Genomic DNA, 10,363 nt, shown 5'->3' with positions numbered 1-10,363 from the left:
GAACAACCTATTGATAATGAATTAATCAATAACTATAGTACCTCAAAGGATGGCCCCCAAAATACACAATAATATCTTTCACTAGAAAGGTACAGCCTCCTTCCCTCCATACACACCTAGAGTGTATTAATAATCTTACTTTGAAATCCAAATCAACCTTTTGAAAGGGTGTGAGCTAGCTCAGAATCTGATTACTCAAGGATGCATAGAACACTGAGACTCCAGGCTTATAGGAAAAACTGACCCTTGCCAAGGGTCTGCTGGTAAACTGGCTTCCCCTTCTACCCTCCCCCTCAAAAAAAGATAAAAGAATCCCATTATGGCCAATTTCAGGCTACCAATGGTTTAACTACTCACTAGCAAATTCCTAAATATTTAACAACTGGCCCTCACTGGTACAAACTAATCCCAACACCTTCCTGGGTCCTGTGAAGTCCAACCTGAAATAACAAGCTTCCCTTTTTATTATATTTTACTAATCTATTTTGGTCAAGGATGTCTAATACCTTCCACAAAACAGAATCTTGTCTCCACCCTGGACTATTTCATAACAGCTCAAGCCAATCTTATCTTCCTGACCTCTTAAGAACCTACAGACAGTTCCACTATGCTGTGGCCTTCAGATGGAAATGAACTTAAAATGGCTGGTGAATCCGCAAAGGCTTTCCGTATCCAAAGGAAACTGTATATTTTGGTTTATCATTGAAAAAAAAGAAAAGGGGCCTTAAAAAGTCTATTTTTAAAAAAAGGAGGGAAGGTGAAGTAAAAATTGGTAAAGCTGCATAACATGAGGCTTACTATGTTTCTCCCAGTAACACCTGGCTGGGCAGAATTGAATTCCTTATAAACTTCAAAAGGTTTAATGACTTACACTCAATATCCCTTAAATCCCTTAATACCTCATTGTTATTCCATCTGTGACTATAACTAGATATGTCTCTATAAAAGGAATATATTTATATTTTTAGTTAATACCACTCCTTGTGGAACTATATGTCCCATAAACCTACTTCTCATTTTATAAATTAGAATTATCTTATTTCTTCATACTCTAAGAACAGGACAATTGAGTCCTACTAAGCCAGGTGTTGATGAAGTTGTTGCTCAGACTTTTCAGGCCTTTTATTAATGTAATTAAGCATATGAACCTTTTATTCTTTAACTTCCTCCATATTCTTTTAATTGACTCCCAATTGCAAACTGCTGCTTGCACACAGCAAAGAGTAGTGAGACATGGCAAGACATTCTACCCCTGCGTGTCTGCTTCTCTAGCTGTAAAAACAAGGCTTTGACATTATTTGATAGAATACAGAAATTCTCTAGTGATACACGCACCCTATATGTCGGGTAAACTGGCTTCCCCTATTAGCTTATGCTTGGTTTTCCAGATCTGGGTTCAGGACCCTGATTTCAACTGGACATTTCACAGCAACACGTGAACAGCTAAACAAATAGAGTCCGGGTTCCTGAGACCAGAAGGCTGGGGTAAACCCGCTCTATTAGAACAGCTACTCTCTCCCAGGTCCCACCAAAGGGCAAAGAGGAGAAATGGGAGAAATTCCTTACAAGAAATCCACAACTTCTAGACACTTGCAGCCTGTACAGGACACACTTACCTTTCACAGCTTAAGAATTACTTCACATCCGACAGCGGAACTGACTGGCTACATTTGCATTTTGGGAAATGTAGTTCACAAAACTTAAATGATGCAAGGGAAACTACAAGTTCCACAATTCTCTACGTATCACTATTGAGGGTCTCATATTTTCCAGTAGCGCCCGCTCCCTGTCTGCTCTTCCTGGTCAGAGGTTTTGAACCTCGGTTCGCCATTTGCGGCTCTCACCTAAGCCAATTTATTATTTTCTCTGAGAGAGGTGTTTAGAACTTGCCGCCAAAGTCCTGAATGCAAAATTGTGCATCCAAACAGCGCTAACTTAGGAATTCATTCTCTTTTAAGATAGAAGCTTTAATAATGGGTCTAGATTTAATTCACCCTCAACTTCAGTGTTTATGATCCTTTCGACTTACCGTGACAGAATCAAGTTCCCTACCTTGCAGTGAGTGGGTTGTCAAGAAGCACATTCACAAGTGCCTGAAAAGTTGATGTTTTTACATATTAATGAATAACTCAAGCCGAATCTAAAATACAGGAATTAATGTGTTTACGCACTTGGCCTCTCCAATTTCATTCTCTATCATGTGTTTTTATTAAACAATGCCTGGGTCTCACTCTCAGAGATCGATTTAATTGGTCTGGGGAGATGCCTGGGCATCAAATCGGTTTACAAACGTCCCAGTTGTCTCTAATGTGTAGCCTGTGAGAACCGCTGCATCAACTAAATAAGACATCAATCAACTTGTGAATGATAATATAATCAAAGGGCAGCTAATAGGGAACGTGAAGACCACCTAAGGAACCACTTCCCCCAGTTTAAAATGAACTGAAGCCTGGAGTAGTATGGAAACTGGGGTCAGTGTTTTACTCCTGGTCCTCTCATTGAATGTATGGAGGTAAATATTGGTAAAATAACCCAGTTTAGTAGTGTGGGAGCAGTGCTTCCAGCAACAGCTGGGATAGGTCACTTATTTGGGAGAATGACCTGACATGACAACCTTTTGTGCCTCCATTAACCTGTCCACAGTGGCTGAAAAAAGGACCAATATGTAGACTGGGAACTTTTACTGTCAAAAAATGTTGTAATTCAGAATGTTTTCTACACACATGGGGATTTGAGCAAAACCTATGGAAATGCCCAAGCAGTGACATTCCCTCCGACCCCAGACAAATTTTATTATGAAAAATTTCAAATTCATATTATTTTTTCAGTTCTCTAAGTGGCATAAGCATTATTAATAGAGACCGACTAGGAATATATGACTATCGTGCTTTTAGGCACCAAAGAATCTCATGTTCAGGAAGAAATTAACTGAGTTTTCCATTTTTCTCATAATGCTGAAAAGTCATCTGTGGAAGGTCAAGTCATCCAAGACAGCTGATGAAATACACGCTTTCCCTTGATAGGTACTGACAGGGTATAATGAGCCACCCAATCAGTACAATCTCAAGGACTGAGAAGTCTTCTTATTTCTCCTAACCAGAAATTACTAAGTCTTTGATTGTAGCAAAGTAAAATAATCGAAATTAATCGGATTGTTAGTGTTTTCTTTTTTCTGCTGGTTTTTCTAACCCTGGCACTTATGGCTGTGAAAAAAAAAAATTAACTACACATCAGCATCAAATAGCCTTTTAAAAATGTTCATTTTTGCATCTAAATGATGACTACATGAATATTCATGGAGCAATACCTTGAATGTTTCATGTTTAAAATTTTTTATAATAAAATGTTTGGGATAATGTCATTTTCTTAGAGACTACTAATGAGTAGCATCTTAATGAGTAGCAAAAAGCAAAAGTACTTTGGAGAATATAGTTCAGGGAGGAAAAAAATCCAGATATAGTTAGTTTACTAACAACTTTCCACTTGCAGAGAGAAAACAAGCAATGAGAGAGTTACTTCAAACCTCATGAACTGTGGACATTTCTGTAGAAATAGCCTTTTTCTTTCAGTCCCTCCTCTCTGAATTAGGATGCTCACAGAAAACTCTTTTGTTTTAAACATAGAATTACCATATCATCCACTTCTAGGTATATACACACAAAAAAATTGAAAACAAGAATTCAAACTAATACTTGTATGCCAATGTTCATAGAAGCATTATTTATAATAGTCAAAAGGTGGAAGTAACGCATGTCCTTCAAAGAATGAATAGATAGTAAAATTCCACACAATTGACTATTAGTCATAAAAAGGAATGAAATTCTGACATATATACAACATAGATGGACCCTAAAAACGTTACACTATGAAACAAGCCAGACACAAAAGGTCAAATATTGATGGTTCCGCTTATATGAGGTACTTAGAATAATCAAATTCGTAGAAACAGAAAGAATAAAGGTTGCCAAGAGCGAAGGGAGGGAGGAAACGGAGTTAGTGTTTAATGGGTATAGAGTTTCAGTTTGAGATGATGAAAAAGTTCTGGAAATGTATACCGGTGATGGTTGCAAATAATGAAAATGTACTTAATGCTACTTAACTATACACCTAAAAATGGTTACACTGGTAAATTGTCTGTGAGGTATATTTTACCACAATTAAAAAAAAAAAAATCTCTTTTGGAGAGCATAGTTACACTGTGAATCCGGAGCCAAATGAGTAAATAGCCCATTTCTCATTGCCCAATTCATTCTCTGAATTGTTATTAGCATGTTTCCTCCCATAATGCTTTGCTTCATGCTTCGCCAAAACCTAGTTAAATGAAACCCAGCAGGAGAATCTTCGGAAACAGCCTATGTATTTCTTAGAGATCTTCATATGGTCATATAATTTTGAACCAAACAATAATTGAAGGTTTTTCCATGAGACTCAAGATCGCCTTTCTGAAATAGGAACCTTGCTTATAGGGAGTGATGAGTAGGGATGAGCGGAGATTAGCTTTGCGCAGTGGCAGTATCGTAGCCAATGAGGTTTATCCGAGGCGCGATTATTGCTAATTGAAAACTTTTCCCAATACCCCGCCGTGACGACTTGAAATATAGTCGGCATTGGCAATTTTTGACAGTCTCTACGGAGACTGAATATATGAGTTAAAAAAATAGAATTTTTTTTTTTTCACTGTGTTTTTTTCGTTTGGATTTCTGAGTGTATTAAGAGTACCCACGTGGTATTCACAAAGTTACCTTTTTCTCTATATCTCGGGTTAGACATATCTGTAGAACTTGAATTTATTTGATTTCAACTTCGTAGCTTGGTTTCTTAAATACCTGTCCTCCTAGATCTGTTTTGTCCACGCTGCGTTTTTTCTACTCGCCGCCCAAGCTTTTCAGATTTTAACTCTGAATGTGCCCCCTCTGGCTCCCGTCTGCTGTTTATACACCCTGCCCTTTAGCTATTCATCCTTTTTCGGTTCACCCTCGTTTTCCTTGCCTTCCAACGCGCAGTTTCTCAAAATTCAAGTCAATCCTGTCATCTCTGTGATGTCACGTTGATTTGCATAAAATTCCCCAGCATCCCCAGCGAATGTGAGCTCATTTCCAAATTTTGGCTGTTCGACACGAAATGATCCAACAACAAGAAGCTTCCCATGCGGACGGACCTTAAGTATAACTGCTCGAAAGGGAACGCGTCAGATCCACGAATTCCCTGGGAATCGCTCACCCTTTGTGTAAAGGCCGTTGTCATCTGTCGGGGGGCGGAGTGCGTACTCACGCTCTCCAGCTTTGCGCAGTGGCAGTATCGTAGCCAATGAGGTTTATCCGAGGCGCGATTATTGCTAATTGAAAACTTTTCCCAATACCCCGCCATGACGACTTGAAATATAGTCGGCATTGGCAATTTTTGACAGTCTCTACGGAGACTGAATCTTATCGGTTTGAAAAAAAGTCAACATTAATAGTTGCTTCGTAATTTTGGTGTGACCTGGAAATATTCTGTAAGTTGCAGTTCAAATCTACCTTTCTTTGGTAGGTTTTTTTTTTGTAATATAAGTTTAGTCATACACCGTGGGCGTGGCATTCGGTGCTTAAAAAACGCGCTGCTCTCTCCTGTATTTTGGAGTGTACCCCGTAGGCCCCCCCGCTGCAGAGAGTGTTCGCTTGGTTGTAATAATTTTCGTAGCGATTCTTTACCTAAAAGCTCGCAATTGGCAAATGACAGAATCTACCAGCAACCCCATCCATAGAATTACAAATTTGCAGACATGGAAAGGAATATGAAAGCATCTCATCCAAGTGTTTCCTTTTTAAAGCGACCAGGAGAGAAACAAACGGAGCAGACTCGCTCAGGTCCCATTGTGGAGTTCCGGGCAGAGCTGGGCTTGGAACCAAGTCCTCTTACCCCTAGTGGTGTGCTGGTTTCCGCTACACCGGCTGCCTCTAGCCTTGCCCTGTTAGGAAGGCCAGGGGTATCCCTGGATAGAAGACCCCTGTGCATGGCAGATTCAGCTGTGCCTGTTTTGGCCACCACCCATCAAACTCTCCTCTGGCCTGTAAGCAAAAGGATGTCATTACTAAGGGCGAAGATGATGGAACAGCATCTCAAGGTTCAAGGAGACACTGGGAGAAACAACCGGCCCAGTCCCTGCATTTTTTTTTTGAAATCGACTTTTTTTCCCCACTAAATGTAATGTCCTTGGGGTCCTTATAGGCTGTCGCATGTATCAATAGTTCATTCTTTTCTCTTGCTGAGTAGTATTCTGTTGGGTAGGGGGAAATTTTCCCTTTACCCCCTTAGTTCCTCTGCCTGATTGAATAATTCAAATGTCACACTGCAGATTAACAGGAGAAAATCAAGTTTTAATACATGCATACCGGGAATTCCCATAAGCATGAAAATTCCAAAGGCAGTAAAGAAAAAATTTTGTCATCTTTATATATATCATTCTGGCGTATATATCATTCTGGACCAAGGAGGGGGAAGCAGGGGTCTGGGACTTCAAAGAGGGTAAGGCGAATTTACAAGGGGATGAAAAGCGTTAATGTTTAGTAAACAAATGTTTACTGGGCCATCTTGAAACAAGGGGACACAAGGAGCACTTTGATCAAAAGGGCTTTGCTAGGTTCCTGCCTGTCTGTCATACCCAATTAAGGTCAAACTGTAGTTACCTATGATGATAACTCCTTTCCTGGAGGAGGTCCTCTACCTTTAATTCTTTTAGGCAGTAAGAAGAAAGACCAAAGTTTTTTCCTGAGCCTTCTGAGCTTTCACTGTTTTCAGTTAAAAATAATCTGCATGCCAGGGTATTGAGGTGACTCGTTCTGAACCCCCACAATTCCATTGTATGGAAGTACCAGAGTTTGTTCAACCATTCAGCCAGTCAAAGACATTATAAAACTGCTAAGAACATAATTGTACAAGTTTTTGTGTGGGCCTGTTTTTAATTCTCTGGGCCATGTGGTAAATTGCTCTCTTAATTTTGTAAAAAACCGCCAGCTTATTTTCCAGAGCAGGTGTACCATTTTACATTTCATCTACAGTCTTTTAAAATCCATACAAGTCCCTCTGCCTTTTTTCTTTCCTTTATGGCATTGATTTTTTAAAGAGTCTAAGACAGTTATCTTGTAGAATGTTCCACATTCTGGCTTTATCTGATTGTGTCCTTTGTGGCAGGGTTGTTATCATGTTCCTCTGTCCCTTGTACTTCCTGTAAAGTGGAAGTTAGACGTCCAAGCTTGAATAGATTCAAGAGAACTTCAGAGGTGTCACTGTGAACTTCGTACTGGATCTTCCACTATTAGTGATACTGAGTTAGAGCACTTGGAAAAGGCAGTAGTAGCTTGCTCTCTCTCTAATGTAAAAGTACATTTTTCCTTATGTAATCAGTAATCTGTGGATGAACAGCCCTTGACATAGGAACCATTTGATACTAAAAGCCCTTTACTGTCCACAACCATTCCCTGAACCACTTCCTGATCAGGCATCAAGATATCGAGGCTGAGGGAGGAGTTGGGGGATGGGTGAAAAGGGGAAGAGGATATAGTCAATAATATTGTAAGAAGTTTGCACAGTGACAGATGATTACTAGAATTAGTAGGGCGATCACATTGTAAGGTATAAAAATGTTGAATCACTGTATTGTACATCTGAAACTAATATAACCAATGTAAGGTTATATACCAACTATACTTAAATTAAAAAAAAAAAAGATACGGCTGAATGATAAGTTAGCATCGCTACTTTGAAACCCGCAGTGGGTTTTCTGGGATCAAGGCTTATGTTCAGGACCTATGGTCCCAGGAAGTCAAGAAGAGTCCCCCTGAAAAGCCAGTGTGTCAGAAATGTAGTGGAAAGAGGGGGTCAATGACAACTGCTCAAAGGGACATCCTGGAGACCCCACTTTGATTACAGGAACTGCAAAAGTTGCCAGGGTGTGCTGCCCAGAAGCTGAAATTTCAAGGAGCTACAAAGATTCTTGATAGTGTTGTCTGAAAATTCATTCCAACCATTTCTTTCCATTTTAACTGCTTGCCAAGATGGCTAACGGGAGTGTCAAACCAGGCCTGGAGGAAAGAGAAGATGGATGCTCCTTCCATGGCAACTTTTGTATCGATCAGAAAGTCAGGTGATGATCTAGCAAACACTAACTCATATGATGTATGGGTGTGTATGTGATTTTCTTAGAATTTATAATAGCGAGTAAAGATAATGACTCATTTGTAAGCAAATACAAGAAAGAAAGGCATGAAAAAACCCACCACCGAAACAATGAACAAATAGCTTAAAGAAAGCAAAACAATGTTGTTGTTTTTTTTAAGGTAAAATTTATGGAACATGCTTGTGATATTTTGCTCTCAGATCTACTGGCACCTTCCTTTGTCTGGGTAGTTTAAGTTACAACGCCTTTATTTTAATTGGAGTAAAATTCACATAACAAATTAACCTTTTTAAAATGGATCCGTGTGAGTTTTACATAGTTTTTGCTGTTTCACAACCCAATCTTTTTCTAGTTACAAAGTTATATCACGTTTGCATATAAAATCCAAACAGCCTATATATGAAGCTGTGACAAAGCCTCCACCATAATCCCACTTTCACTGCTAGAGGAGATAGCCACAGGTAAGTAAGATTATTCTTCTAAATGGTTCTATTCATGTGTCAACATAATTATGAACAAACATTGGATTATACGCTACATACATTTCTACTACTTTCTTTTTTTTCTGCTAACCAATATATCATGGACATATTTTCCATGTCAACACACAGCTACCCTCTTCCTGTATGGATATATATCCCACTTCAGCTAAATCTCCTATGGATGGACATTGCAGTTGTTTCCAGTTCTTTCTGATTACAAGCAATGCTACGATGAACATCTTTGGAAGTTCTAGGATATTTTCCGGAGAATTTTGCCTATTTGTGGTGTATTTCTAGGAGGAAATTTCTACAGGTGAGATTGCCTGCACAAAGGCCATGAATATTTAGCGTTCATTTTAAGAGTTTCCCTCCCCCAGCACTGTACCAATGTGTTCGCCCACAAAGCCACGTAGAGCATCTGGAGAATGCTTAATGTGTATGTTTGGACGTGCTCTGCAGTTTTCACAGGACTCTCCTCGGTGAGGGAGGGGAAGAAGCAGGAGGGTGAACTCATCCAGTTCTAACACTTGTTTGTTCTCTAGCTCCTTCTCAGGCAAGAAGCAGGGAGAAGGGGCTGGGTTGGGTGAGGTAATCCTGACCCTCTTCCCCTCCTCCATGTATGGAAATATCTTTGCAAACATCAGCCCCTGATGGAACCAACCCCCACTCCCTCCCCACCCTCCCATTCTGTCGCCCAGAGCCAGCCTGGACCCACTGGCTCCAGGGGACAGAACAGCTGGACTCCAGGCACTATTTCAGCTGGGAAAGGGTCCACAGGCCCCCAAACAATCTTCTCAGTGTTCAAGTTACCAGAGGATGTCTGTAAGAATCCTAGCTTTTCTAGATTAAAAATATCTCATGCCCGAGGGGCCCTCAGTGTCTATCTCAGAAGAGACTGGCTCACAGCTCTCCATCGCTTGAGAAACTAACTGAGGCCAATTGATTTTTCCCCACAAAGCTCTGAAGCCAGACTTTCTGGGTTCAAATCCTCGCTCCACTATTCACTAGCTGCGGGACCCTAGGCCACTTAACTTCTCTGTAACTCAGTTTTCATGGCTGTAAAAGAAGTGTCAGGATCACGTCTATCTCAGAGACCAGTGGGTCTCCACCTGGCTGTGCACGAGAATCCCCCGAGGGAGCTTTATATTTTTTTATTTTATTTTTATTATTATTTATGCCTACAGTTCTTGGTCTTCCTAGGTGGTCTCCCATCCAAGTACTAACCAGGCCTGACCCTGCTTAGCTTCATTGAGATCAGACATCAGGCTTGTTCAGGGTGCCATGGCCATAGACCATGGATTGTGGCTCCACTGGGGTGTGAACCCAGGACCTTCTGTGTATAAAGCAGATGTGCTAACTGCTACACTATGGAACCACATCCAAGGGGGGAGCTTTTTAAAATCCTGATGCCCAGGCTGCATCCAAGGCCAATTGAATCAGAATTTCTGAAGGTGAATTCTGGGCAAAAAAATATGTTTTAAAACTTCCTAGGTGCCACCAAGGAAGAGGTTCACTGCTATAGAGATTTTGTGGGTGTTAAGTTAGATAATATAGGAAAAGTGCTTTCCATGGTGCCTGACAAGAGCTAAATGAGGGTTGTGGGACCAATTATTCAAGTCTAGGCAGTGGTCAGATGAGGCTTCCTGGAGGAGGGGGTGGTTGAGCTGTGAACTGAAGAAGAGTTAACCAGAAGAAAGAGAACAGGATACATTTTAGCAGGAGTTAC

The 10,363-nt window shown here is 40.4% G+C and overlaps 1 protein-coding gene and 2 non-coding genes across 4 annotated transcripts in view; 2 read left to right on the top strand and 1 right to left on the bottom strand.

Moving 5' to 3' along the window:
• SIRT4 (sirtuin 4) overlaps positions 1 to 1,671 on the bottom strand; it is a 9,406-nt gene extending 7,735 nt beyond the window's left edge. The window contains exon 1 of one of the 2 annotated variants that reach the window (XM_011355866.2): positions 1,617 to 1,671. The gene's annotated coding sequence lies outside the window, so the exon portion shown is untranslated. The remainder of the gene's footprint in view (positions 1 to 1,616) is intronic. The other variant, XM_011355867.2, reaches the window with a different exon arrangement.
• Positions 1,672 to 4,495: 2,824 nt separating this feature from the next.
• On the top strand, positions 4,496 to 4,636 carry LOC111737086. The gene has a single exon (XR_002779346.1). It is a non-coding gene; the product is annotated as a U4 spliceosomal RNA (small nuclear RNA).
• A 642-nt stretch (positions 4,637 to 5,278) lies between these two features.
• On the top strand, positions 5,279 to 5,419 carry LOC111737085. The gene has a single exon (XR_002779345.1). It is a non-coding gene; the product is annotated as a U4 spliceosomal RNA (small nuclear RNA).
• Positions 5,420 to 10,363: the final 4,944 nt, after the last annotated feature.

The sequence above is a fragment of the Pteropus vampyrus genome, unplaced genomic scaffold, assembly GCF_000151845.1.
Source record: "Pteropus vampyrus isolate Shadow unplaced genomic scaffold, Pvam_2.0 Scaffold23, whole genome shotgun sequence".
Classification (NCBI taxonomy): domain Eukaryota; kingdom Metazoa; phylum Chordata; class Mammalia; order Chiroptera; family Pteropodidae; genus Pteropus; species Pteropus vampyrus.
Note: the sequence above shows the minus strand (reverse complement) of the source record. Positions and strands in the feature narration are given on the sequence as shown.